Here is a 27,596-nt window from a genome sequence, read left to right as displayed (position 1 = left end):
AGAAGAAATGACCCTCCACACTGCAGACCTAAATCCGGTCAATATTGAGTTAATGAGAAAGAACAAGCTTTGACCTGCATATGAAACTAAATGTTTTATTTGGACTGAAAAATCTTAACTCTTTAAAGTGACTACAAAGCTTTGAGATCTTCCTAATATATCCTGTAGAGGGTGTGTGACAGAGACTGCCTGTTTTTTCTGCCAAATCTTAGTAACAGAATTACCAGATTTTTGAAATAGTCTCTACTTTCTATCTTCTCTTGCAGCTAAGTGTGACCATGACACCAGATTCTGTCCATTGAAATGTAATTAGAAGTGTTGTGTGCAAATTCTGGGCAGTGCCCAATAAAGGAGAAAGTGTGTCCCATCTCTTCTTTTCTTTTCTTTTTTCCTCCTGTTTCTTACATTTCTTTCTCTTCTTGGCTGAAATGCAGACCTGATGACTGGAGCTTAAACAGCTATCCTGGACCATGAGTTAAGGGTGGTGGAATAACTAGATATAAGGAACTTGGCTCTCTAATGATTGTGGAGCTGCCCTACCAGCCACTTATGTCTGGATTTAGTTTACAAAAAAGAAAAAAAATAATGTTGTTTAAGCCACTGTAATTTTGTAGTTTTCTGTCACATAGTCACTAATCTTAATTTATATGTGCAGGGAACGGGGAGCTCCATCAAAGAATTTCTGAAAGGAGTGTAGCTGGGGGAAAAAACTCCGTTTCTTGTTTTAACCAATTCAGCATACTGGATGCATAATACAGATCTAAATACTATATACATGCAATCTCCTGTGTTTGTGGGCCTTCCAGTAGTGGAGGCTAGAGCTCTGAAAAAAGGTTTATGTAAGTGGCTGCATGAGGTACATGATTATAGAACATGCTGTTCAAGTGATTCGTTCTGTTTTCCATTCTCAGACATTAAGCAACACCACTCAGCATGTGGCTAAGTAAACAGGAGACATTTAATAAATGTTTCTTCAAAAAATAGATGAGTAATTGAATTGATACACAAGAATTATAAATAGATATTAAAAAAATTCAATGTAACATAAAAATAAACATAGTGGGAATACTTATTTTGGCTTGTTTCTTTAAGAATTAGATATCTATCTTTGGTCCTGCTTGTACACTTAAAAATTTTCCCTTAAAATTAAGAAATATATTTTGACCATATTTAATTCTTATTTTTGTGTGTTTCAAGTCTGACTTATTTCAACAAATTTTCAAGGTAGAAGAGATACTAGATATTCATTATGATTCAATATCTTCATTTTAAAAAGAAAAAAGCTGAGGTCCTGAGAGGTGAAGTGATGTGTTCAGGGTCATTCAGCAGGAGTAGAAGAACAGGGACTAGAACGTTGTCTTTCTGATGTCCTTTATTTCATACCATATTTTCTCAGCTTGTATTAGAATTCAGTAACACATGAAGTCTTGTGCCAGGAAGACAACCTCAGCAAATATTTAGGGGATAAAATTGTAGAAAGAATACTAGGTCATGGGAAAGAAAGATACTAAATATGATTTGAAAGATATTAATCCATTGTAAGCCTTGCTGTATTAGAACAAGGGTTGTCTAGATAGTAATATTTTAGGCTTTGTGGGTTATATGGTTCCTGTTTCAAGTATTCAACTCTGCTGTCTAGCGAGAAAGCAGCCACTGACAATTCATAAATTGAATGGATGTAGCTGTGTCCCAGTAAAATCTTAATTACAAAAATAGGTGGCTGGCTGGATTTGGCTGGAGGGTTGTAATCTGCTAACCCCTGTCTGTTCTAGAAGCTTAAAATCAAGGTGGATCAAAATGACAAAATGTCATTTTCTTTTGCAATTTGCTTTTCTAAAATTTGAAGATGTCAAGTGTATTTATAATACTGAGGTATGGAAGGTGAGGAAGACAGAGGGAAGAATGTCAATAAATTATGCTTAGGCAGAAAGTAAGAATAAATGTAATACTATTTGCTTTCTCGTTCTAATGAAATTACAGTTTCTCAAGTTCAGCCCTTTGTTTTTTGGTTTGGCTTTTGTTTTTTTTTTAACCTTTTTTTATTGTATAGCATAACATAAATACAAAGCAAAGAAATAAAAAAGCAATAGTTTTCAAAGCACTCTTCAACAAGTAGTTACAGGACAGACCCAAGAGTTTGTCATGGGCTATGATACAATCCTGTCATATCTTTCCTTCTAGCTGCTCAGGAATGTAGGAGGCTAGAGGGCTTAAATATTTTTTTATCATCACAATCAACTTTTTTCTTTCTTTTTTTTTTGTGAAAAGTAACATACATACAAAAAAGCTATAAATTTCAAAGCATAGCACCACAATTAGTTATAGAACATATTTTAGAGTTTGACATGGGTTACAATTTCACAATTTTAGGTTTTCACTTCTAGCTGCTCTAAAATACTGGAGACTAAAAGAGATATCAATTTAATGATTCAGTATTCATATTCATTTGTTAAATCCTATCTTCTCTGTATAACTCCACCATCACCTCTGATCTTTCCATGCCTCTCTTTAGGGATGTTTGGGCTATGGCAATTCTAAATTTTTATATGGGAAGGGTCTGTCACTAATATGGGGTAGGGAAATGGAACTATCTGATGTTCTGGAGGCTCTGGGCTAGGTTTCAGGACTTATCCAGACCAGTGACCCATCTGGAGGTTGTAGGTTTCTGAAAAGTTACTCTAGTGCATGGAACCCTTATGGAATCTTATATATTACCCTAGGTGTTCTTTAGGATTGGCTGGAATGGTCCTGATTGGGGGTTGGCAGGTTGTGATGGGTAGCCAGGTCTAACTAAAGCTTGCGTAAGAGCAACCTGCAGAGTAGCCTCTTGACTCTATTTGAACTCTCTCTGCCACTCCCCCCTTTTAGAATGTTGATAAATTATGCCTAGATGGAAAACAAGAATAAATATAACACTATGTGCTTTCTCATTCTAATGAAATTAGTTTCTCTAATTCAGCACTTTTTATTAAAAAAATAAGGTCAAATAAGGAAATGTGAACAGCTGCAAGGGGAAGAGACTGTTTCACACACTGCACTCACAGACAGGCCTGCTCTCTGCCAGTCTTTGGCAATAGGTCAGCTACGACCACACACAGCTACATGGACACGCTTCCTCCTCCTTTCTCCAAGGATTGCAAGCACAGTTCAGTTAGAAAACTATATTCTAAATTTCAGGTATTGTTTTAAATAGAATAAAGTTGATAATAATAAATTCAACTCTCCTGAGATTGTGCTTTCAAACATAAAGACAATGAAATCAGTTAATATATCACTTCCTATTTACTTGAAAAACACTAAATCAAGTATCATATTTTTTTTACTATACTTCATTATATCTCACTCTTTTCTGATTTCTTAGTCCTTAAATAGAAGCCTTCATTTTACTCATAGTTGATATGCAGTATTTAGCAAGATCAACACTTAAAATAGAATGATCAGTGGACAGAGAATGTATAAAATCACAATCAGTAGATTATGTTACCCACTCTTAATTCTTATAACTCAGAGAAAATCAAATCAGAGAGCCAGACATGTAGGAAGACTATAACTTTTACCACTAGATTGTAGGTGGAACCAAATAATGAATGGGTTTGTAGAGTTACAGACATCATTTTCACTTATTTCAAAAACAAGATTCCTGCTGGAAAAGAATTAAAATTTGCAAAAGGCAAATATTTTGCTGCAAATTATGGAATGAAATTTGCCAGTGACCCTAATAAAACAGATAATAACAATGCATACAATGCATAATAATGGGAATTGAAAAGACTTGCACTGGTGACACAACTATATTATTAAGAACTTTCTTCACAATTTCTGTGAATTGTCTGTGAAGAAGGTTGGGTTAATAGGAACAAAGTTCTAATGTGACATCTTTTCAGTGAACCCAGCAGATGAGCTAAAACAATATCCAACAGTACTTTTAAAATAAATTTGAAATGCAACAAAATGTTATGAAAAGGTGATTTAATACTAAAATATGGAGAATTGATATAAAGTGTTGCATTGTAGTTGATTTTCTGAAGTTTGAGATTGTAGAAAATCTCCTGAGATCTAAAATCTATTTTTTTTCTTGTTCAAGTTTATATATAAACTTGCTCTCTTCAGGTTAAAAATATGAAAATGCCTTTCCCCAAGATCTTTGGCATCATAAAACGTGACAATATAAAAAATCTGGAGAAGAACAGTACATTTAAAAGCAGTCTAGAGGCTCTGGGGAGATGGAGGAATAGGACAGGTCAAGTTCACTCCTGATCCAAGGAACAGCTAGAGAAGTGACAGAAAAACAACTGGGAGAGTGATTCCAGGGTATAGGTGACCTGGGAGGGTCATCTACACCACATAAGGAAGCCCTGGTTGAAAAAAGCACAAGAACTGAGGCACAGAGAACCAGAGACCATCCAGCTAGCACAAACAGGCTAGCGCCCCATTTTCAAATGGAGGCCTGGAGCCATCAAGAGTGCATGGACAGGAAGATTGGGACAAGGAAGTAAGCCAAGCCACATTCACTGAAAGCACTAACGACACATACACCACCCCCACCCCATAACCTGTGACTCCCCCTACAGCCCATGCACCTGAACCCCATCACCAGGCCCCCCAACATGCTCTAAGTACCCCTGCCCTGATCCCCTCGCCACGCATACCCACCCCACAGCCTTGCCCTGTGAATGCACGCAAGCCTGTCCCACCTCTCCCGTGCAAGGGCACAGTCTCAAGCTGCCCCTCACAAGACCAGTGTACTCACATCCAGCCCCTCGACCTCCACTTACCCCTCCCTGCCTCCTGCAGGCAGTTATCTGCGCATCCAGATTGCAGGCATTCATCTTCATACCCTGGCCACACCTACACTCAGCCCGTACAGCTGTTCAACCCTGCCAAGCCTCCCCACACTGGAGCCCTGTGTACATGGCACACCAGGGCCCTGCCCCTCAGACCCATGCACCGGAACAGCTACATCCTCCATGCCAGGCACCCACGTATCCATGCACTGACCTCTTGACTTCTGCAACCTCCCCACTGGCTGGCACACACGGGCACCCCTGCCCCATCCCACGACAAAAGTGCCCTTCTCCCACACCTGATAGGTGCTCTCGTGTGCAAATGTGCCACACAGCCTACACTCTGTACAAATGGGCACCCAATCCCAACCCTGTACCTGCAGACCCATGCCAAGGCCCTGTACACCCGTTATCACTCAACCCTGACACATGTCCTGCAACCTCTCTGGCATGTGCCCCCTCCCTATACATTCATGCATCTGCATCCTGGGCCCTCTAGATTCCTCCCCCTGTGCAAGGACACACCAGTGCCCTGCCCTCCCTGAGCCCAGACTTCTGTGCCCTGTACCCCACACTCTGACACCCATGACCCATATGCTTTATGTGCTCACCCACATCCTGCCCATGAACCAGCCACAGCACATCTGCTCAGACGCCCCATCCACCTCACACCCTGTGCTACCTCTGTGTCATTTGCACTGCATCTTGCTCCTGCACTCCAAGGCCTACCTGAGCTGCACCCTCACTCCCACGGCCCCTGCACTGCACCTTCACAACCCTGTGACCTGCACCCCATGCTAAGAAGAACCAGGGTAGAGTCCCTGACCTGTACATATACCTGCACCCGCAACCCATCACCACACTGTTGTGCCCCTCTCATGCCCTGCATCTTCCTCCACACTTGTACCACAAATACTAGACTACTGAAGGAAACCAACTTCCAAAATAACCCTATTAAGATATTTACATGCTACAAAGACAACAGAAGATCACTAACCATATGAAGATGCAGACAGAAACAGCCTCGTCTAATGACCAAATTAAAACACCGGAGGAGACACAGACTTGGGAACAACTGATCACAGATGTTCATATAACTCTATTAAATAAAATCAGTGGGATGGCTAATGACATAAAGGAGATCAAGAAGACTTACTAGAAGAGCATAAAGAGGAATTTGAAAGAACAAACAGAAAAACAGTACATATCACAGAGATTAAAGATGCTGTAGACCAAATAAAAAATATACTAGACACTGTTCCAGTTTGAAAGGATTTATGTACATAGAAAAGCCATGTTTTCATCCTAATCAATCTTATGGGAGCAAAGTTTTTTTCTTATCACTATTCAGTACTACAGGTTGGAAACTTGATTAGGTTATCTCCACAGAGATCTGACTCAACCAATAGTGGATATTAAATTTGATTAGATGGAGATGTGTCTCCACCCATTCTATGTGGGTCTTGATTACTTTACTGGAATCCTATTAAAGAGGAAATATTTAAGAGAACACTGTAGAACAACAGGAGAATGAGGAGAGTGATGGGAGAGCAACAGAGGAGAGTCATGAGAATGACGAGAGAACCACAGAGTCCACCAACCAGCGACATTTGGAGATGAAGAAGGAGAATGCCCCCAGGGAGCTTCATGAAGCAAGAGGCCTGGAGAGGAAACTAGAAGATCACCATGTTCACCATGTGCCCTTCCAGCTGAGAGAGAAGCCCTGACTGTGTTCGCCATGCGCCTTTTCACTTGAGAGAGAAACCCTGAACTTCATCGGCCTATAGACTTGCCTTAATTGGGACATTTCCACGGCCTAAAAACTATAAGCTAGCAACCTATTAAATACCCCTTTTTAAAGGCCATTCCATTTCTGCTATATTGCACTCTGGCAGCTAGCAAACTAGAACAGACACACAACAGCAGATTTGAAGAGGCTGAAAAAAGAATAAGTGAATAGAGGATAGGACAACTAATTTTGAACACACAAAAGAGTAAATGGCAAAAAAGATGGAAAAATTTGAATTGCCTCTCACGGAAATGATGGATAAAACAAAGGGCACGTATATAAGAATCGTTGGTGCCCCAGAAGGGGAAGAGAAGAGTAAAGGGCTAGAAAGATTAGTAGAGGAAACAATGGGGAAAATTTCTGAACTTTTATAAGAGACATAAATATGGAAGTCAAAGAAGCCCAACGAACTCCAGATAGAATAAATCCAAATAGCTTACCCCAAGACACAAACTAATCAGTCTGTCAACTGTTGAAGAGAAGGAGAAAATCCTGAAAGCAGCAAGAAAAAAACAAGCTACTATGTACAAGGGAAATCATGTAAGACTGAGTTTGGACTACTGAACTGGCACTATGGAGGTGAGAAGGCAGAGGTATGATACATTTAAGATCCTGAAACAGAAAGACTTCCAGCCAAGAATTTTTACCAAGCGAAATTGTCCTTCAAAACTGAGAGAAAGATTAAAATTTTCACAGACAAACAAAGGCTGAGAGATATGTCAACAAGAGATCGGCTCCATAAGAAGTGCTAAAGGGAGTTCTGCCAGCTTAAAAAAAAAGACAGGAGAGGGAGGTCTGAAGGACGGCACAGAACTGAAGAGTACCAGTAAGGGTAACTTAAAGGATAAAAAGAGAAAGAGGGAAAAGAATGCATAGATCTGACAAATAAAATCCAAAAGATAAGATGGTGGATTCAAGAAGTGCCTTTACAATAATAACATTGAATTTTAATGGTCCAAACTTACTAATTAAAAGATACAGATTGGCAGAATGAATTAAGAAATATAATCCAGCTAAATACTTCTTGCAAGAGACTCAACTGAGATGCAAGGATACAAACAGACTGAAAGTGAAAGGATGGAAAAAGATGTTATACGCAAGCTGTAACCAAAAGAAAGCATGAGTAGCTAAATTAGTATCAGACAAAATAGACTTTAAATGTAAAGACATAAGAGACAAAGAAGGACACTATATATCAGTAAAAGTGATAATTAACCAAGAAGAAATAACAATCATAAATGTCTATGTTCCCAATCAAGGGGCTCCAAAGTATATGAGACAAACATTGGCAAAACTGAAGGGAGCAATAAATGTTTCAACAATAGCGGGAGATTTCAATACACCACTCTCCTTTATAGACAGAATAACAAGACAGAGGATCAACAAAGAAACATAATTAAAATAATTTGATAAATGAATTAGACCTAACAGACATATATAGGTTGTTACACCCCGAAACACCAGGATATACATTCCTCTCTAGTGCTCATGGAACATTCTCCAGGATAGATCATATGCTGGGGCACAAAACAGGTCTTCATAAATTTAAGAACAATGAAATTATTCAAAGCACGTTTTCTGATCACAATGGAATGAAGGTGGAAATCAGTAACCACCAAAGAATGAGAAATTTCACAAATATATGGAGATTAAGTAAAAAACTCTTAAACAATGGTCAAAGAAGAAATTGCTAGAGAAATCAGTAGCTATCTGGAGATGAATAAAAATGAGAATACAATATATCAGAACTTATGGGATGTGAAAAAGGCTGTACCGAGGGAGAGATTTATTGCCTTAAATGCCTATATTAAAAAAGAAGAAAGAGCAAAAATTGCGGACTCAACTGCTCACCTGGAAGAACTTGTGAAAGAACAGCAAACTGACATCAAAGCAAATAGAAGAAGAAAAATAACTAAGATCAACGCACAGTTAAATGAATGGAACAACAAAGGGACAATAGAAAGAATCAATAAAACCAAAAGTTGGTTCTTTGAGAAAATCAATAAAATCGATGGGCCACTAGAAAGGCTGACAAAGAAAAAAAGAGAGAGGATACAAATAAACAAAATCAGAAATCAAAGATGGGTCTTTACCACAGACTCTGAAGAAATAAAAAACAGCCATAAGAGGGTACTATGAACAACTACCCACCAACTGCGCTGGTTTGAAAGGATTTATGTACCCTAGAAAAGTCATGTTTTAATCCTAATTAGTCTTGTAGGAGCAACCGTCTCTTCTAATCCCTATTTAGTATTATAGGTTGGAAACTTGATTAGGTTATCTTCACAGAGATGTGACTTGCCCAATTGTGGATAATAACTTTTGAATAGAGGGAGATGTGACTCTACCTATTCCAGGTGGGTCTTGATTACTTGACTGGAATCCTTTAAAAGACGAAGCATTTTGGAAAAAACTTGAGAATGAGAAGAACAGCAGAGACATGAGAATTACAGAGTCCACCAGTCAGCAACCTTTGGAGATGAAGGAGAATGCCCCTGGGGGGAGCTTCATGAAGCAAGAGGCCTCGAGAGAAAGCCTGCAGATGTAACCATGTTTGCCATGTGCCTTTCCAGTTGAGAAAGGAAGCCTAAACTTCACAGGCCTTACCTGAGTGAAGGTAACCTTTTGTTGGTGCCTTAATTTGGACATTTTTATAGACTTGCTTTATGATTGGGACATTTTCATGGCCTTAGAACTGTAAACTGGCAACTTATTAAATCCGCCCCCCACCTTTTTTTCTGCATGGGCAGGCACCGGGAATCGAACCCAGGTCTCTGGCATGGCAGGTGAGAACTCTGCCTGCTGAGACACTGTGGCCCACCCTAAATTCCCCTTTTTAAAAGCCATTCTGCTTCTGGCATATTGCATTCTGGCTGCTAACAAACCAGAACACCAACAAACTAGACAACTTAGATGAAATGGACAAATTCCTGGAAACGCATGAACAAGCTAAAATGACTCAAGAAGAAATAGAAGATCTCAACAAACCAACTACAAGGAAAGAGATTCAATCAGTCATCAAAAATCTTTCTACAAAGGAAAGCCCAGGGCCAGGTGCTTCACAGGGGAATTTATCAAACATTCCAAAGAGAACTAACACCAATCCTGCTCAAATTTTCCCTAAGGATTGAGGAAAAAGGAACATTATCTAACTCATTTTATGAAGTTAACATCACTCCAATACCAAAACTGGGTAAATATGCTGCAAGAAAGGAAAACTACAGACCAATCTCCCTAATGAACATAGATGCAAAAATTCTAAACAAATATTAGTAAATCGAATCCAACAACACATTAAAAGAATTATACACTATGACCAAGTGGGTTTATACCTGGAATACAAGGATGGCTCAACACAAGAAAGTCTGTTAATGTAATACAGCACATTAACAAATCAAGAGAAAAATCATATGAATATCTTGATTGATGCTAAAAAAAGATTTGACAAAATTCAACATCCTTTTCTGATAAAAAACACTTCAAAAGGTAGGAATCAAAGGTAAATTCTTCAACACGATAAAAGGCATACATGAAAAACCCATCACCAGCATTGTAGTCAATGGTGAGAGGCTGAAAATTTTCCCACTAAGAATGGAAACAAGACAAGGATAGCCTCTGTCTCCACTATTATTCAACATTATCCTAGAAGTTCTAGAGAGAGCAATTAGGCAGGAAAAAGAAATAAAAGACATCTAGAATAGAAAGGAAGAAGTAGAACGTTCATTATTTGCAGATGACATAATACTACACTTAGAAAATCCTGAGAAACCTACAATAAAGTTACCTGAGCTAATAAATTAATTCAGCAAGGTGGCAGGATATAAAATTTATGTGCAAAAATCAGTACTGTTTCTATACACAAGCAATGACCTAACTGAGGAGCCAATTAAGGAAAAAATTCCATTCAAAATAGCAACTAAAAGAATCAAATATCTAGGAATGAACTCAACTACAGATGGAAATGACCTGTACATAGAGAACTATATAACATTGCTAAAGGAAATCAAAGAAGACCGAAATAGGTGGAAAGACATTCCATGCTTATGGATAGGAAGGTTAAATGTAGTTAAGATGTCATTTCTAACCAAATTGATCTACAGATTCAATGCAGTTCCAATCAAAATTCCAACAACCTACTCTGAAGACTTGGAAAATCTAGTTTCCAAACTCATCTGGAAGGGAAAGAGACCCTGATTAGCAAAAAGCATCCTATAAAAAAAGAACAAAGTGGGAGCATTAACACTCCCTGATTTTAAAACTAATTATAAAGCCACAGTGCTTAAAATAGCATGGTACTGGCACAGAGATAGAAATATTGACCAAAGGAATCGAATCGAGTGCACAGAAATAGACAATCAAATCCATGGTAAACTTGTCTTTGACAAGGCCCTGAAATCCACTGAACTGGGACAAAAGAGCCTTTTCAATAAATGGGCATGGGAGAACTGGATATCAATAGCCAGAAGAATGAAAGAGGACACTTATCTTATCCCCTTATCCCCAAATTGGATCAAACACCTAAATGTAAGAACCAGTACCATAATGCTCCTAGAAGAAAACGTAGGGAAACATCTACAAGACCTAGTAATAGGAGGTAGCTTTCTAAACTTTACACCCAAAGGACAAGCAACAAAAAGAAAATAGATAAATGGGAACTCTTCAAAATCATATGTTTTTATGCCTCCAAAGACTTTGTCAAAAAGTGAAGAGGCAGTCAATTCAATGGGAGAAAATATTGGAAATCATACATCAGATAAAAATTTGATATCCTATATACATAAATAAATCATACAACTCAATAACAAAACGAATTATAAAGTGGGCTAAAGATATGAAAGACATTTTTTCTGAAGAGCAAATACAGAGGGCTAAAAAGCACATGAAGAATGAAGCTGCATGTGAGAATGATAGAAGGAGGAGGGCTGGGGACATAAATGAAATCAGAAAGAAAGATAGATGTTAAAGATTGAGATGGTATAATCTAGGAATACCTAGAGTGTATAATAATAGTGACTAAATGCACAAAATTTAAAAATGTTTTTGCATGAAGAAGAACAAAGGAATGTCATTATTGCAGGGTGCTGAAAAATAGATGGTAGTTAATATTTTAAAATGTCACCTTATGTGTGAGACTAAAGCAAAAAATGTTTATTTGGTACAAAATTTATATTTTGACTAGTGCATTTCCTAATATAACTTATGTAGATAGTTTGATTGAACACCATAAGTACTTGGAATCTCACGTAGGACATGAGATTTTGTTGGTTTGTCCAGAGTGATGTCCCGATGAATCGCAGAGTGATTCGATCAGTGAGTGGAAAAGTATTTGCAAAGCCCCCTTTGGGGAATGGTGAGAACGGGGAGAAATTCAACTTCCCAAGTTGAATTCTTGATATTCTCACAAGCAGTGTGGACAACCAAGGTTATAGGCTGAGCTCCCAGTCTTGGGGTTTGTTCATATGAAACTTAACCACAAAAAGGATAGGTCAAGTCTACTTAAAATTTAGGCCTAAGAGTCACCGCTAAGGCAGCCTCTTTTGTTTCTCAGATGTGGCCTCTCTCTCCAGCCAACACAACAAGCAAACTCACCACCCTCCCCCTGTCTACGTGGGATATGACTCCCAGGGGTGTGGACGTTCCTGGCAACATGGGACAGAGATCCTAGAGTGAGCTGAGACTCAGCATCAAGGGATTGAGAAAAACCCTAGAATGAGCTGAGACTTAGCATCAGGGGATTGAGAAAACCTTCTCGACCAAAAGGGGGAAGAGTGAGATGAGACAAAGTGTCAATGGCTGAGAGATTCCAAACAGAGTCAAGAGGTTATCCTGGAGGTTATTCTTATGCATTAAGTAGATATCATCTTGTTATTCAAGATGTAATGGAGAGGCTGGAGGGAACTGCCTGAAAATGTAGAGCTGTGTTCCAGTAGCCATGTTTCTTGAGGATGATTGAATAATGATACAGCTGTCACAATGTGACTGTGTGATTGTGAAAACCTTGTGTCTGATGCTCCTTTTATCTACCTTGTCAACAAATGAGTAGAACATATGGAATAAAAATAAGTAATAGGGGGATCAAATGCTAAAATAAATTTAGTTTGAAATGCTAGTGATCAATGAGGGCAAGGGGTAAGGGCTATGGTAGGTATAATCTTTTTTTTTCTTTTCTCTGTTTTATTTCTTTTTCTATTGTCTTTTTGTTTCTTTTTCTGAATTGATGCAAATGTTCCAAGAAATGATGAATATGCAACTGGGTGATGATGTTGTGAATTACTGATTATATATGTTGATGTTTTATTTGGTTTGTTAATTTTTTAAATTAATAAATAAATTTTTAAAAAAGGAGAAAAAAAAAGCACATGAAGAGATGCTGATTCTCATTAGCTGTAAGAAATGCAGCTCAAGACTATGAGATACCATCTCACACCTATAAGAATGGCTGCTATTAAACAGGAAACTACAAATGTTGGAGAGGATGTGGAGAAATTGGGACACTTATACACTGCTGGTGGGAATATATAATGGTACGGCTGCTATGGAAGACAGTTTGACAATTTCTTAGGAAACTATTTATAAAGTTGTCCTATAACCCGGCAATATCACTGCTCGGTATATACCCAGAAGAGATGAAAGCAGTGACACAAACAGATATTTGCACACCGATGTTCATAGCAGCATTAGTCACAATTGCCAAAAGATGGAAACAATCCAAGGGCCCATCAACAGAGGAGTGGATTAACAAAATGTGGTATATTATATACATACAATGGAATATTATGCAACAGTAAGACATGATGTCCTGAAGCATATGACAAGATGGATAAGCTTTGAGGACATAATGCTGAGTGAAATAAGCCAGACACAAAAGGGCAGATACTGTATGACTCCACTTTTATGATCATGGTAAAGGTTACAACTAGAGGTTTATAATACAGAATATAGGGGACTTAGGTAAAATCATATGCTTATAGAACATAGAAGACCTAGATATACATGGAAGCCAGAGGTGGGAGAACGGTTAACTAATGAGGTTGAACTCAAATGTAAGGGAATACATAGAAGTGAAGGTGGTTCACTAGTGTGTCTATCAGTAATATTACCATATTGAAGGTGAACATGATTGAAAGGGGTTGTATAGATTTATGTGTTCCACTGATTAACACTACAAATATTAATAAGTTCTTGCATAAACTATTCCAAAGGTATGATTCTTGTACAAAGAGTGTATAAGTTTAGGGTTTAGGGGGAACACTGCTATTGCATGCTATGGGCTATGTTTAATAGGAAAACATCAACCGTACCACAGCAACACCAGGGGTAAATAATGGGGGGAAGGACAAGAGTTAAGGGGAGGTTTGGATTTTCTATTTGGTAAGGGTGTGTTTATTGGTTATCTTTCTCTTGGGAACAATGAAATTATCTAAAATTGAGAGTGTTGATGGACTGTGGACTTTGGACATTATACATGATGCCTAATGAATCAAGGTGGCTGAATGATGCATTGCCTGAAAAGTAGACTGGCAAACGATGGTGTATACATATGACTGACTACTGTACTGCTACAAAAAGGAACAAAATCATGAGGCATGCAACACTGTGAATGAGCCTGTGGGACATTTGGTGAGGCAAAATAAGCCAGAAACAAAAGAGCAAATATTGTATGGTCTCATTTAGAAAATGCTTATAAGAAAACAAGGGCTCAGATCGTAAGCTCTTATAGCAATCACATTGAGTTCAAAGTGGTAATTCTTATTTCTGGATTTTGAGAGGCTGTTTTATGCATGTATAACCTGGTATTTAGAGATAAGCACAAAGCCGATGAGGTTGGGATTAATATAATTCAGAACACAGGGGTAAGGAAGACATTGTCTTTATTTTAGAACCTCATCTACTCTTTGAGACCAAAGGAAGAAAGGTTTATTTTGTCCAAAACCTAAATTTTCTGTAGCACATCATCTAACTCAACCTGCCTGGATAGCTCAATTAAGCAATCCAAACACAGGGAGCCCAGAATAAGAATGAGGGCCTTTAATCCTGCATAGCTTTAAGTAATGACTGGATACATCCAAGAATATATTAAGCAGATAATCAAAAAGTATTGGCAAAGTCCCTTGAGGGATGGGAGGAAAAAAATAGAACTATTAATACCACTGGGGAAACCCCTGATACTGTGTCAAACATTAGAGACACCTAAATCAAGAGGCTAAGCTCTTGATCTTGAAGATTGCTCTTGTGACACTTATATATTTAGCAGAGAAGCTTAGCTTACCTATAGGTATGCCTAAGAGTTACTTCTAGAGGACCTCTTTTGTTGCTCAGATGTGGCTTCACTTCCTCTAAGCCCAATTCTACAAGTGAAATCATTGCCCTCTCCCCTACACGGGACATGACATTCAGGGGTGAAAGTCTCTCTGGCAGAGTGGAAGATGACTCCCAGGGATGAGTTTGGCCCTGGCACCGTGGGATCAACAATGCCACCCTGGCCAAAAGGGGGAAAAGAAGTGTAACAAATAAGGTATCAGTGGCTGAGAGAGTTCAAATAGAGCCGAGAGGCTACTCTGGAGGTCACTCTTACACAAGGTTCAGTTAGACATTGTTACCTTTCATAACTTGCCAAACCCCAACCAAAAGTATTCCAGCCAATCCTAAAGAATACCTACAACAATATACAAAATTCTACAAAGGTTCCATGCACTAGGGTAAGTTCCCAGAAACCTACAACCTCTAGATGAATCCCTGGACCAGATAAGTCCTGAAACCTAGAGGGGCCAGAAAATCAAATAGTTCCATCCCCCTAACCCTTATTATCGACAGCCCCTTCCAACATGAAAAAGTTAGGATGGGCATAGCCCAAATACCTTTAAAGAGTGAGAGAAAGATCAAAGGTGATGGTGGAGTTATACAGAGAAGGTAGGGTTTAACAAAAGAGTATAAGTCTTAAATCATCATACTGGTATTTCTTTTAGTCTCCAGTACTGTAGAGCTACTAAAACGTAAAATTTAGAGCTACTAAAGTAAATTTAGAGCTACTAAAGTAAATTTAGAGCTACTAAAGTAAAAACGTAAAATTGTGGAATTGGAACCCATAGCAAACTCTGACATATGTTCTACAACTAATGGTTGCGATGTTCTTGAAAATTTATTGTTTTTTGTATATATGTTATTTTTCACAAAAAAGAAAAAAGAGAAGGAGTATAACAAAGAAGATAGGATTTAACAAATGAGTATGCCTGCTGAATGATTATATTGATATTTCTTTCAGTTGCCAGTGTCTTGAAGTTGCTAGAAGAAAAAATGAAAAATCGTGGAACTGTAACACATAACAAACTTTAAAATCTGCTCTATAACTACTTGTTAAAATGTACTTGAAAATTTATTCCTTTTTTGTACATATATTTCACAATAAAGGAAACTTTAAAAAAACAATCTGGCGGTGTAACAGTGGCTCAGTGGCAGAATTCTTGCCTGCCATGCAGAAGACCCAGGTTCGATTCCCAGTGCTTGCCCATGCAAAACAACAACAACAACAAAAACAATCTAAAGGTTGCATGATGGAAAACCTAAGTTTGAAAGACATACTGCAAAATTTTAAATGGTATTTTCAAAAATTTAAGGAGATACAATTAAATTATGGGACACACTTTATATTTCCCATCTTACAAATACAATTAGGTATCACTGAGATATGACAATTTACAAAAAGAAATAAAAATCACCCAGGCCATTTTTCTTTTATGGGATAAAAAAAAATGATAATCCTATCAGTACCCAAAGTTTTTATTTCCATAAATTTATATTCTATAACATTTCTATAAAGCTATTTTAATTTTTTTGTTTTAAATATCTGAAGAGAACTCTCAAATATCAGTCATGCAGGTGAAACTTACCAGTATCACACTCCATTTGAAGGATGTACTTCCATTTTATTTGCACATTTATCATTCAACCGACTCTATGTGCTAATTTCCCCTTTAAAAGTTTGGAGAACATACAGATAGCCACATTTTGTAAATCTTAAACTAAACTTATTTCTTACCTAAAAAAAAAAGCTTGTGAAGCCCCCAAATCTAGTCATAGTAACAAAGAGTAGGAGTCCCACCCTAGAATTTAGATATACCCTATAGTAAGATGCTGGCCTGTTATCAATACCATATAGCCCAGGTTATTCTGGATAACTTGAGTTAAAAAACGGACATCTGATAGACCTGAATACTATATTTAGTGGCCAATAATTGTATTTCTAGAAGCTCTTGGGTGAGATGTCCCAGAAAAGCTGTCCCAGTGAAATGCTAGCTTAAATCAAGTTCTAGTAAGATCATGATGAGGACTGTATCTTTGAGTCATAAGTAGCCCAGCTGGCCTGGTAGCATGGTACTCTTACTAAATTCACTCTTAAAGTTTTCTTCTGAGAATCAGGTAATTGAAAAATCAGTATATCTGGGGCAATTCAAGATTTCCTAAATGGATTGCAAAATACTTTGGATCTTGATAGTGAAAAGTACCCCTAAGGAGGCCTTTGCTTGGTTTTGGTTTTATTTGTCTGTCTTCAGGGTTGCTTTTGTCTCAGTCTGATTAGAACATTGCACTTACAGGGATTTATTTTTGAATTTAAGAAATTAAGACTTGCTTTGACCTCCTACTTCAACCTAAAAATACTGTCCCTTTGGTGGCCTAACAATATAGGCTAGTGTGGCAGATTTCTAGTTAGTTGGCAGATTTTTCTGAGCAACTCAAACACTGGCCCGAGATGACCTAACTCAAATATTCTCTAGGCCTTTCTCTGTTGGCAAAGAACTCTAAAATTAAGCTCAGTAAGAAACAAATCATAATGCCATTTCTTGAGCAAGCAAAAGAAAGCATAAGAAAAATACCAATTAGATAAGTAGAGACAGGGTTTGTTTTTAACCAAATCCTCTGAAATAGGTTACCACCAGAGAAAAGAGTTTTGCCCAATATGAGAAATCATTACTATGATATGAATTTCCTTTCTATTTTTTAATGTGTTAAAACCTCATTTCCCAACCTGTGTTCTTCTTAAGCATCTACAATTATAGTTTAGTATTTACACTAAATGAATATCCTATTATTAATTTGCTGCTTTAAAGGAAGAGGCAACATTTGCACCAGTAAAAGGTGTGTCATATGATATTTTATTTAATTACTGATGAAACAGAATAATTTTTGGTTTTTGATATGGTTTTTATTTTGGATAGGTAAACACCAAGGATTTGTAAAAGGAGCTTTAGAATAAATGCGTTCTGACTGCAGAACGTTGAACGAGAACAACACAAACAGCATCTGTCAAAAGGGATATGAGGTAATGCTTGAAGGGCCACAAAGAGAAGAAAGGAGCTATATTCTTGGATTGTGAATGCTGCAAGCTAACCCCATTAAGCACATTCTTTAAGCATATCACATTCCTTTCTAGAGGGAAACTTCTCCATTCCTTGAGAATAGCATAAAGAAGAATCATTGCTTGTTGTACTTTAAAAGCTTTTTGAAAATTTCTTTGCCTGCTGGTAAATTTGATTATGGTCCCATATTAAAAAAGAATGGCATTCGGTAGGTGTTTTAGTTTCCTAGGCTGGTTGAAACAGATACCATGAAATGGGTCGGCTTAAACAATGCCTTAAACAATTAGCTTACAGTTTGAGGCCGAGAAAATGTCTAAATCAAGGCATTATCAAGGTGATGCTTTCTTCCCTAAGACTGGCTGCTGGTGATCTTTGGCTCCTCTGCCACATGGCAAGGGACATGGCAGTATTTGCTGGTCTCTCCCCTCTCTTTTGGGATTCCCTGATTTTGGCTTCTTGCTTTCATGGCTTTCTTTTCTCTCTTTCTCTATTCACTCTGCTTATAAAGGACTCTGGTAATGGGAGTAAGTCCCATACTAAATGAGGGGAGTCATACCTTAACTGAAGTAGCCTCATCAAAAGAGCCTACTTACAGTGGGTTTACACCCACAGGAATGGATGAGATTTAAGAACATGTTTTTCTGGGATACATATAGCTTCAGACAACCACAGTAGGTAACACTGATACAGGGGACAAACAGATTCATTATTTTTGGTATTGTAAAGTAAATTCCAAACTCTGTTTTAGGAATTAATTCATCTGAGCAAGTAAGGGAACTGGAAGGACTCCTGTAGTCAATAATACTTTCAGTGAAAATCAACACACCCCTTCCAGAAAGATATATGCCATAGAAGCTAGCTTGGGACTCAGAAAGAGCAACTGCCTGGAGATGGAACTAAGGATGAATTCCCCACTATTGGATAGTCTTATTCTGAGAACTTGGTTTTTCCTATGACATAACTGTCTACCATAAAATATTGATATTATGTCAAATAAAATTTGCCAGAAAACTGACTGCTGTGAAATGACAGATATGTACTTGAATATAGATGGAATGGAGTAAAACATATCGCTCTAAGAAGCTACCCTCCTTACTGAAAATAGATACAATTATGTAATTCATAATAATTTCAAATAAATAAGACAACTGACACAAGTACATACTGATTAATAAATCAGGCTTGAGGAGATAAAAACAAATTTATCATTTTTAAGCCAGCAGAGTTAACAGTTAATTTTTAGTATAAAGCAAAATTTTAAGATGGGGAATTCAATATAATGGTTTTGTGAAATTTACTGGGGTAACCCCGACAGCTTTGGGCACTGATGAGGGCCCCAGAACTTTTGGCTTTACTGTATTGGTGTTAAGACACATGTACAACAGCAGGAGCATTGAAAACTGCTATCAAATGGGAACAATGTATTACAAATGATGTGAGATGACCCATGGTCTACTGAAGGATCTTCCAACAGTGCTTTATTTGAAAATAGTACTAAAAGGTCAATTTTTTTTTTAATAAAAGTGAACTATGTTACTTCCTCTTATTTTTTTTTCATTTTTAAAAGCTTTATTAAGGCCTAAGTTGCAAACTATACAACTTATCTATTGTAAGTGTACAATTTGATGATTTTTATTAAATTTACAGTTTTACAACCATCATTCAGTTTTAGAACATTTTATTCATTCCCCAAAGTTCCCTTATATTATACCTAACAACTTGTTGCCAAATCCAAGATAATTAAGGTTTATTCCTATATTGTCTTAACAAATTTTTATAATTTAAGCTCTTATATTAAGATCTATGATCCATAATTTATATATGGTGTGAAGTAAGAGTCTAAGTTCATTTGTTTGTATATGGATATCCAATTGCTCCAGCAATAATTTTTAAAGAAGACTCTGCTTTCCCCACTGAACTGCCTTGGCAACTGAACATCAATTGACTATAAATATGAGGGTTTATTTCTGGATTCTTTTCTGTTCCATTGATCTGTATTTCTATCCTTACATTAATACCATACTACAACGATTACTGTAGTTTTAGAGTAAGTATCGAAATTGGTCCTCCAAGTTTGTTCTTTTTCAAAGTTGTTTTGGCATTTCCCTACAAATTTTAGGGTTAGCTTGCCAATTTCTACTAAAAAATCAGCTACTGGTATATTGATATGATTGCACTGAATCTACAGATCAATGTGAGGAGAACTGCCACCTTAACAATATTGAGTTCTCCAATCCACCAATATGCTCTCTTCGTGTATTAGGTCTTCTTTACACTTTCTCAGCAACATTTTTTAGTTTTCAGTTACAAGTATTAGACTTCTTTTGTTCAATTTACTCTTAAATATTTTATTCTTTTTGATGGTACTGTGATTACTTTCAGATTATTTAATTTTAATTTTACTTTCAGATTATTTGTTGCTTGTATATAAACACAGTTAATTTTTGTATATTGATCTTGTATCTGAGACCTTGCTGAGGATATTTTTTGGTAGATTCTTTAGAATATTCTACCTGTAATATCATATCTGTTAATAAAGATAGTTTTACTTCTTCCTTGCCAATCTGCATACCTTGAATTTCTTCTTCTTGCCTTATTGCACTAGTCAGAATCCAGTACAGTGTTGAAGAGAAGTAGAGAAGTAAGTGGACAATCTTGCTTTGTTCCTTGTTGTATTAATTTTTTTATTGCTCCTTAACAAATGACCACATATTTAGTAGCTTAAAACAATACACATTATCTCATAGGTCAGAAGGTCAGGCATGTCTTAGTTAGGTCTGCTATTTAGGGCCTCACAAGGCTGCAATCAAAGTGCTGGTCAGGGCTGAGTTCTCATTTGGCGGCTCAACTAGGGAAGGCTCTGTTTCCAAGCTCCCTCAGGTTGTTGGCAGCATTCATTTCCTTGCGGCTGTAGGATTCATGGCAGCTGGCTTCTTCCAAGCCAGCAATAGAGAGGGGCAGATTCAAGCAAGACTGGCGCTATAATGCTATGTAACCATGTACATCTCATCATCTTTGTCATATTCCTTTGGTTAGAAGCAAGTCACAAGCCTCATCTACACTCAGGGGGAAGGGATTATACAAAGGTATGAACACCGGAAAGCAGGGATTATGGGCCGGAGTGGGGCGCACCTTAAAATCCATCTGCTACACTGATCTTATAAGGAAAACATCTAGTCTTTCCTCATAAAGTAGGATGCTAGCTGTAGCTTTCTCATAGATGTCTTTTATGAGGTAGAAGAAGTTCCCTTCTATTTCTAGTTTATTGAGAATTTTTATCATGAATGGGTTTTAGATTTTGTCAAATGCTTTTCTACAGCTATTGAGATGATTGTGAGTTTTTTGTCCTTCATTCTATTAATATTGTGTACTACATCAATTTTTGGATGTTAAACTAACTTTGCATTATTGGGATAAGCTGCATTTTGTCATGGTATAAAATCCTTTATATATGTTGGTAGATTCAATTCACTAGAATCTGCTAAGGCTTTCTACATCTATGTTCATGAGGGACACTGCTCTTTAGTTTTCTTGTACATGATGCAGTTTTCTGCTTGATGTTTCTTGATTTCTCAGCAGTTGATTATGATGTGTCTTGGCATGCCTCTCTCTTTATCCTACTTGTGTTTTGTGGTGCTTCTTAGATATGTAGACTAATGTCTTTCATCCAATTTGGTTAGTTTTGAACATGATTTCTTCAACTTTATTTTCTCTCTTCTCTTTTTGGGACTTCCATTTATATGTATGTTGGTGTATTTTTTCTCTCTGTTCTTTGAATAGGATAATTTCTATCGATATATATTAAGTTCAATGATTTCTTCTTTAGCTATCTCAAATCTCATATTGAGTCCATCTAGCAATTTTTTTTCATTTCAGTTATTGTGCTTTTTAACCTTAGAATTTCTATATAGTTCTTTTTTATAGTTCCTACTTTTCTATTGAGAGACTTTATTTGTTGAGTCATTGTCATAACATTTTCCTTTATTTTTTTTTAATGTGGTTTCTTTCAATTCTTCAAACATATATATAATGGCTGCTTTGAAGTCTTCCCCAAATATAACATTTGGGCCCACTCAGCTTCAGTTTCTATTGTCTACCTTCGTTTCTTCCCCCTTGGTATGGGTCAACCTTTCCTATTTCTCTGGTTGTCTTAAATTTTTTTGTTGTTGTTGAAAATTGGACATTTTAGATAATGCATTGTAGCAATTCTGGATTCTGATGTATTTTTCTCAGTTTTTCTTAAGTGACTTGCTTGAACTTCAGGTCCCCTTTGTGGTGTATGGTTGCTGATATCTCTGCTCATATTTTATTCTTCTTTTTTTTTTTTTTTACAGATTCTTATTCTTTTCATTGCACCCACCCAAGAAGTTCAAATAATTATTGGTGCAATTTAAAAAGAGAAAGTGCATGTCAAATACTAGAAGGCTGTTTTACAAGAAAGCTGGGTATCTCTGATTTCACTTACGTGTTGAATGGAACTGCACAGACAGCATGATACCTAAGCAGATTAATCAACTACCATGATAGAATGGCTTCTGAATCCTTAGTCTTTGCTTTATTGTGTGCAAAATGTGCTACTACCCACTGAGCTTCCTGCATTTCTCTTTTCTTGAAAAATCAGTGCTTATCCTTTCCAAAATAACCAGAGAAGAAATGAGGCAGGAAGTATCTCTTCACCACAGTTCCCTATTCAGTCCTGAGACCAACAGAAAAGGATGTCACCAAACTCAGAGTTCTTTGAGATATCTCATGTCAACCCATAGAATTCTTCAACAGCTTGTGCATCTATTTTTTTCTACAATGTTATCATCAAACAACAACCAAAACCAAGACTCTTAACTACTGCAATATAATGGCCTCAGCTGGGACCACTTCCACAGTGAATCATGACAGCAACAAGGTCATGCATTCTGTCAGGATTGGTTGCATCTCCTGAAGTGCTAAATAGACAAAGTTCTAGAGGAAAAACTACCCGGTAATAAAGTTTTGTATATCAATGAAGTTGATCCATATATTTAAATCTCTTCAGGTGTAGAGCTAGAATCATGGGCGGTAATTTAACTTTCATCCATTTATGTGCTTCCTATTTGCTGCGACACTCTTCACAGTGATATCTGTACTCACTGCAGAGGGTCTCCGTGTGACTAAAATCCCTTAAGCAGTGAGTAACCGATGTAATTAATGTATTTTGTTAGATGTCAACAGAAAGTTCTAAAAAATCTTCATCTTTGCTATTTATAGTTTCACAAGTAAGACATCTGGTTTCATTTGTTAATGTTCCCTGAAAAACCTCAGGAACCCACATTGGGTCTGGTGTGCTGTTATTATTTTCACTGTCAATATTACCATTTGGCAAAGGCCATTTGTTTTTCCTGCTTTCTCTCTTCTTGTAAAATATCAGCAATTGTGTTTAGTAGATAATTTAAAAATTCATGGGCATCTTGCTGCATGTAATTGTCAAAAAACTCATTTTCTTCCTGTAATCTTGTTATGAACTTCTTAGGGGATATTACTCCAACATTCTTCTTCTGAGTGATTATGCTATGGAAGAGATCTACTAAACTCATAAGAGAAGGTTCTCTTTCTTCCTAGTTAGATTCTTGTAGGCTAGAATCTTTTTGTGAAATGGATGACAAAAATAAAGTGCTTGAAGAACTGAATTGCAGTAGCAGGTATTGCCAAAATTGAGTAATCCAAAATATTGCTCATAGACTGGAAACTGTTCTGGACCAATCTCTTTCTCTAATGCCGAGGCATTGGCACTCACTGTACAGATGGAGGTGAATCTGGTGACTGTTATTAGGATTTCCATCCACCCAATCATATCGGGCTCTCCCGGCCTTGGCCTCTGGCCCCCTTCATATTTTACTCTTATTTTTATTTTTCAGGTTGGCTTTCTAGGAGTCACCCCTGTGGTTGCATAGCTCTGTGGTCATCTAATGATTAGATCAGAGGGTGCTTCTAGCCTCTGCTGATGGAGTTATCTGTAGGTGGGAGACTGAATTAAAAGTTTAACCAGTTTTTAAGTTTCCTTGCCATTTATATTCTGCCAATCTCTCTCAGATCACCCTTGTATGTGCACATAGTTTCCTTTTTTTAATCTTCTTTATACTCATGTTCTCTTTTAAATTTCCTCTGAGATCACAAAGCATAGGGGAGCGGTTAAAGGGAACCAGACTAACTTTTGTTGGAGGCATGGCTCTATGCCTTATTACCTGTTTGACCTGCAATTGTTACTCATCCTTCCTAAGATCTAGCTTTATCATATGTAAATTGAGGATAATAACATCTGCACCTTACAAGGCTGGTATGAGGATCAAATGAGATGATCTGTATAAAGCACTCATGATTTGCACACAGTAAGCATCATGACATGAGTTTCATTATTATTATTATCTGTTATTGTGAAGTCTCAGTTTCTTCATTTTGCAATGAAACATTATTGAAACATCAACTGTGGTTTGTACTATTCAAAAACTGTGAGAAAAGGAATTAATTGTCAGTCTCAGTTCTTATATCTTCTATTTATTTAAATTTCATTACTATTTCTTCTACTTATATTGGTTTTTGCCATTTCTTACCTATGCACTTATCCTCTATTGTTTAAAATATATTCTTTATATATTAGAAAAAGCAAAAAAAAAGTGCCTATTGTGTACCAAGCCCAAGTTATTCAATGAAGAAGAAAGAACATCTGATGTCCCTTGGAAGCTTTTGATCTACCGAAAGTGAAGATGAATGTAAAAAGGATCTAGATACACATATAATCATATATTTTGGCATATATTATATATTCAGGATCACCTAAATATTATACAAAGAAAAAGTTTTCAGGAATCAGCAAAAGAAAAGACGACTGGGAGTTGGGAGAAAAAATAAGAGCTACAATGCGATATTTCACTTTGACTGAAGAAAGTTAAGAGATTGGATTTGTTGAGAAATAGGAGCATGAGGGTGGAATGGCCTGAGTTATGGGAAAGAAGATGCAGGAAAGAGACATAAATGTAAGTGGAAACCATGGGGAAGTAGGTCTGATTAGAAAAGAAGGAATAGGTTTAGGTTGAGGAGAGGCTGGTAAGGAAATGGAAGCATCTGATGAAAGGCCTTGACTGCCAATGAGGGAGCTGTCTTTGGTTTCTACACAATTGGGATGAAAGCCATATTCCACAAAGACTAATCTGAGAGGGTGGTGGGGAGAACAACTAGTATCAAGAAATAGTTAATAGATGGTCAACATCAGTCATGAGGTGGAAAGGGCCTGGCTTTGTGTCTTAGAAGTGGAAACGGAGGGCAAAGAATGGCTTGGAGGCACTGTGAAGCCAGAAACAACAGGACAAGGAGGTGGATGAAGAGTCATAAATGCAAGTGAGAAAAAACATTTTAGTGATCATGGCTTTCAAGAAACTGAGTTGCCTGTAAAAAAGGTAGAAAGTGTTAGACGCTTCACAAAAATTCCCCCCCCCATTACGTTTTCCTTCTTTCTTAGCAATTAGGTCTATAATAGCCTCTAAATAGGTCCTCACATTCCAATTACTTTTTAATGTATTAGTACTGTTTTTTTTCCCCTTCATTCTTGCTAAGTTTATTGCTATCCACATTAAGAAAGAAGAAAAACTGGGCGGGCCACGGTGGCTCAGTGGCAGAGTTCTCGCCTGCCATGCTGGAGACTTGGGTTCAGTTCCTGGTGCCTACCCATGTAAAAAAAAAAAGAAGGAAGAAAAACTACTTTGAAGATATTTAGGATATGAGATACTTCTAGTTCTCTTTACCTCAAGAACGCTGTTTTACATGGCCCTTTTCCACTGACACTAATACTTCTATACATCGATAGAAATAGATATGGGTGTTTTTGCCCATCTAAGTCAGGAACAGTGAAAGGAGAGCCCTTCCAAACCCAAAAAGAGCAGCAATGTACTTCAATCTATAGCACTAGGAGGCAAGTAGTACAAGGATCACCACCATTAAGCAGGGGCCCACTGCTCAACTGGTTTCATATTTACTAAAGCTGACTCTTAAGGCTAGATGGGATCCTGAGATCAGGACCAGTAGCTCAACCTCTGAAAGTCCTTATATAAACCTTATTCCAGACATTTAAGTATAAATTGACTGGACTACAAATTGTGTGGGAAACTTAACTTTGGCATTTCCTTCTTGGCAATCTTTTAAAACATCCAAACTTAACAACGTCTCAACTTACTTCTCAAACCCCAGATTACTCAAAAACATTATTATGAAATTATTGCAGAAATCCCATTTATTCTCTTTAATAAATGTCTGAGTTCTAAAAATATGTTGTTCCCAAATATGACTACTAGTTTAAAGCCATCTCAAAAAATCAAAACAGTAAATTAAGAGTTTTTGTTTGAGAGCTGGTTCCAGATCAGATGGAAAAACTCTCTCATTTTACCTATAGAGTACAAATTTATAACAAAAATGTCAATAATGCAAAACATGGAGGATTCCAAGTTCCAATTTATTTCCATAGCAATATTTAAAAATATTACTTAAACTAATATAAAAGCCTACTTATAAATAAATATAAAGACCGCTAAACTGTTACTGCAGTTAGCTTTTTTCTTTATTAATCTAACTACTGATTAGATTATATTTTTAGAAAACATAATTTTAGGACCTCCCACAAAAATAATCTTAATTAGATGAGATCACATTTACTATGGAAACAGCAGTTTGTAACAAATGCTAGCAGCTGTTCAGAGGTATGACAGATGGTGGGTAAATGTTTAAAACTTAGTTGCCAAAGTTTGGCAGAGGGAGATAAATGTGTCATTCAACAATGTTTTATAACATTGATGACTTACAAAGTAAACATTTATTCTGTAATAGGGAAATTTTTACAAAAAATTGAGTAGACTGAGAACCACCAGCTAATGTTTATAAAATGCCTTTTATCTGAAAAAGATCTCTTGGTTTTTCTGGCCATCAAAAACTTATCCATCAACTAGCCATTCAATGTATCACACATAAATCTCAACCCCAAACTGATTCAAAATATTAAAAGACATAAACCATGCTTCAACACCAATACCCAAGAAAGCCTGATTAATGAATGATAGGGAAACATTTCTTTATTTTGTAGTGGATTTACGTAGTTTTCACTAACACCTGAAGAATTAATTCAGGATAAAATCAGTTTTCCATACTAACTTGTACCTTATTAAAGTAGATCTATACATTTCATCTACAGACTATCTCAGCAGCTGTTCTTTTAATTTTTAAAAGTAGACACACTGGAGCACACTGGACCAAGCACAGTTTGTCCTGATGCCTCTGTATTTCTCCCCACAAAATGAGGAGCAGTATATGCGTGCCAGGATGAACTGGCTGGGGGACAAATACTTAGGAGATTTTTGGATCCACTGATAAGTGCAGATCACACTGGATGTGTTTTATTAGAATTCAAATCAGAAACCATTCCCCTACCCAGTGGAACCACAGTGTTTCTTTAGTTTTAACGCAAATTCTTTCAATACTGCTGTTATTCTGCTGCCTCCAAACAATTTTAATCATGTTTCTCTGAATTTTGAGCTTGTTTTTATTTTAAAAGCATGACAAAAAATAAGGCCACGGTGGCTCAGCAGGCAGAGTTGTTGCCTGCCATGTCAGAGACTCAGGTTAGATTCCAGGTGCCTGTCCATGTGAAAAAAAAAA

The 27,596-nt window shown here is 37.0% G+C and overlaps 1 protein-coding gene and 1 pseudogene across 8 annotated transcripts in view; both read right to left on the bottom strand.

Moving 5' to 3' along the window:
* CASK (calcium/calmodulin dependent serine protein kinase) overlaps positions 1-27,596 on the bottom strand; it is a 533,324-nt gene that overhangs the window by 68,502 nt on the left and 437,226 nt on the right. The window lies entirely within an intron of this gene.
* On the bottom strand, positions 22,283-25,720 carry LOC143670137 (ubiquitin carboxyl-terminal hydrolase 12 pseudogene; annotated as a pseudogene).

Source organism: Tamandua tetradactyla, chromosome X (assembly GCF_023851605.1).
Source record: "Tamandua tetradactyla isolate mTamTet1 chromosome X, mTamTet1.pri, whole genome shotgun sequence".
Classification (NCBI taxonomy): Eukaryota; Metazoa; Chordata; class Mammalia; order Pilosa; family Myrmecophagidae; genus Tamandua; species Tamandua tetradactyla.
The sequence above is the reverse complement of the archived record's forward strand: the minus strand, read 5'-3'. Positions and strand labels throughout refer to the sequence as shown.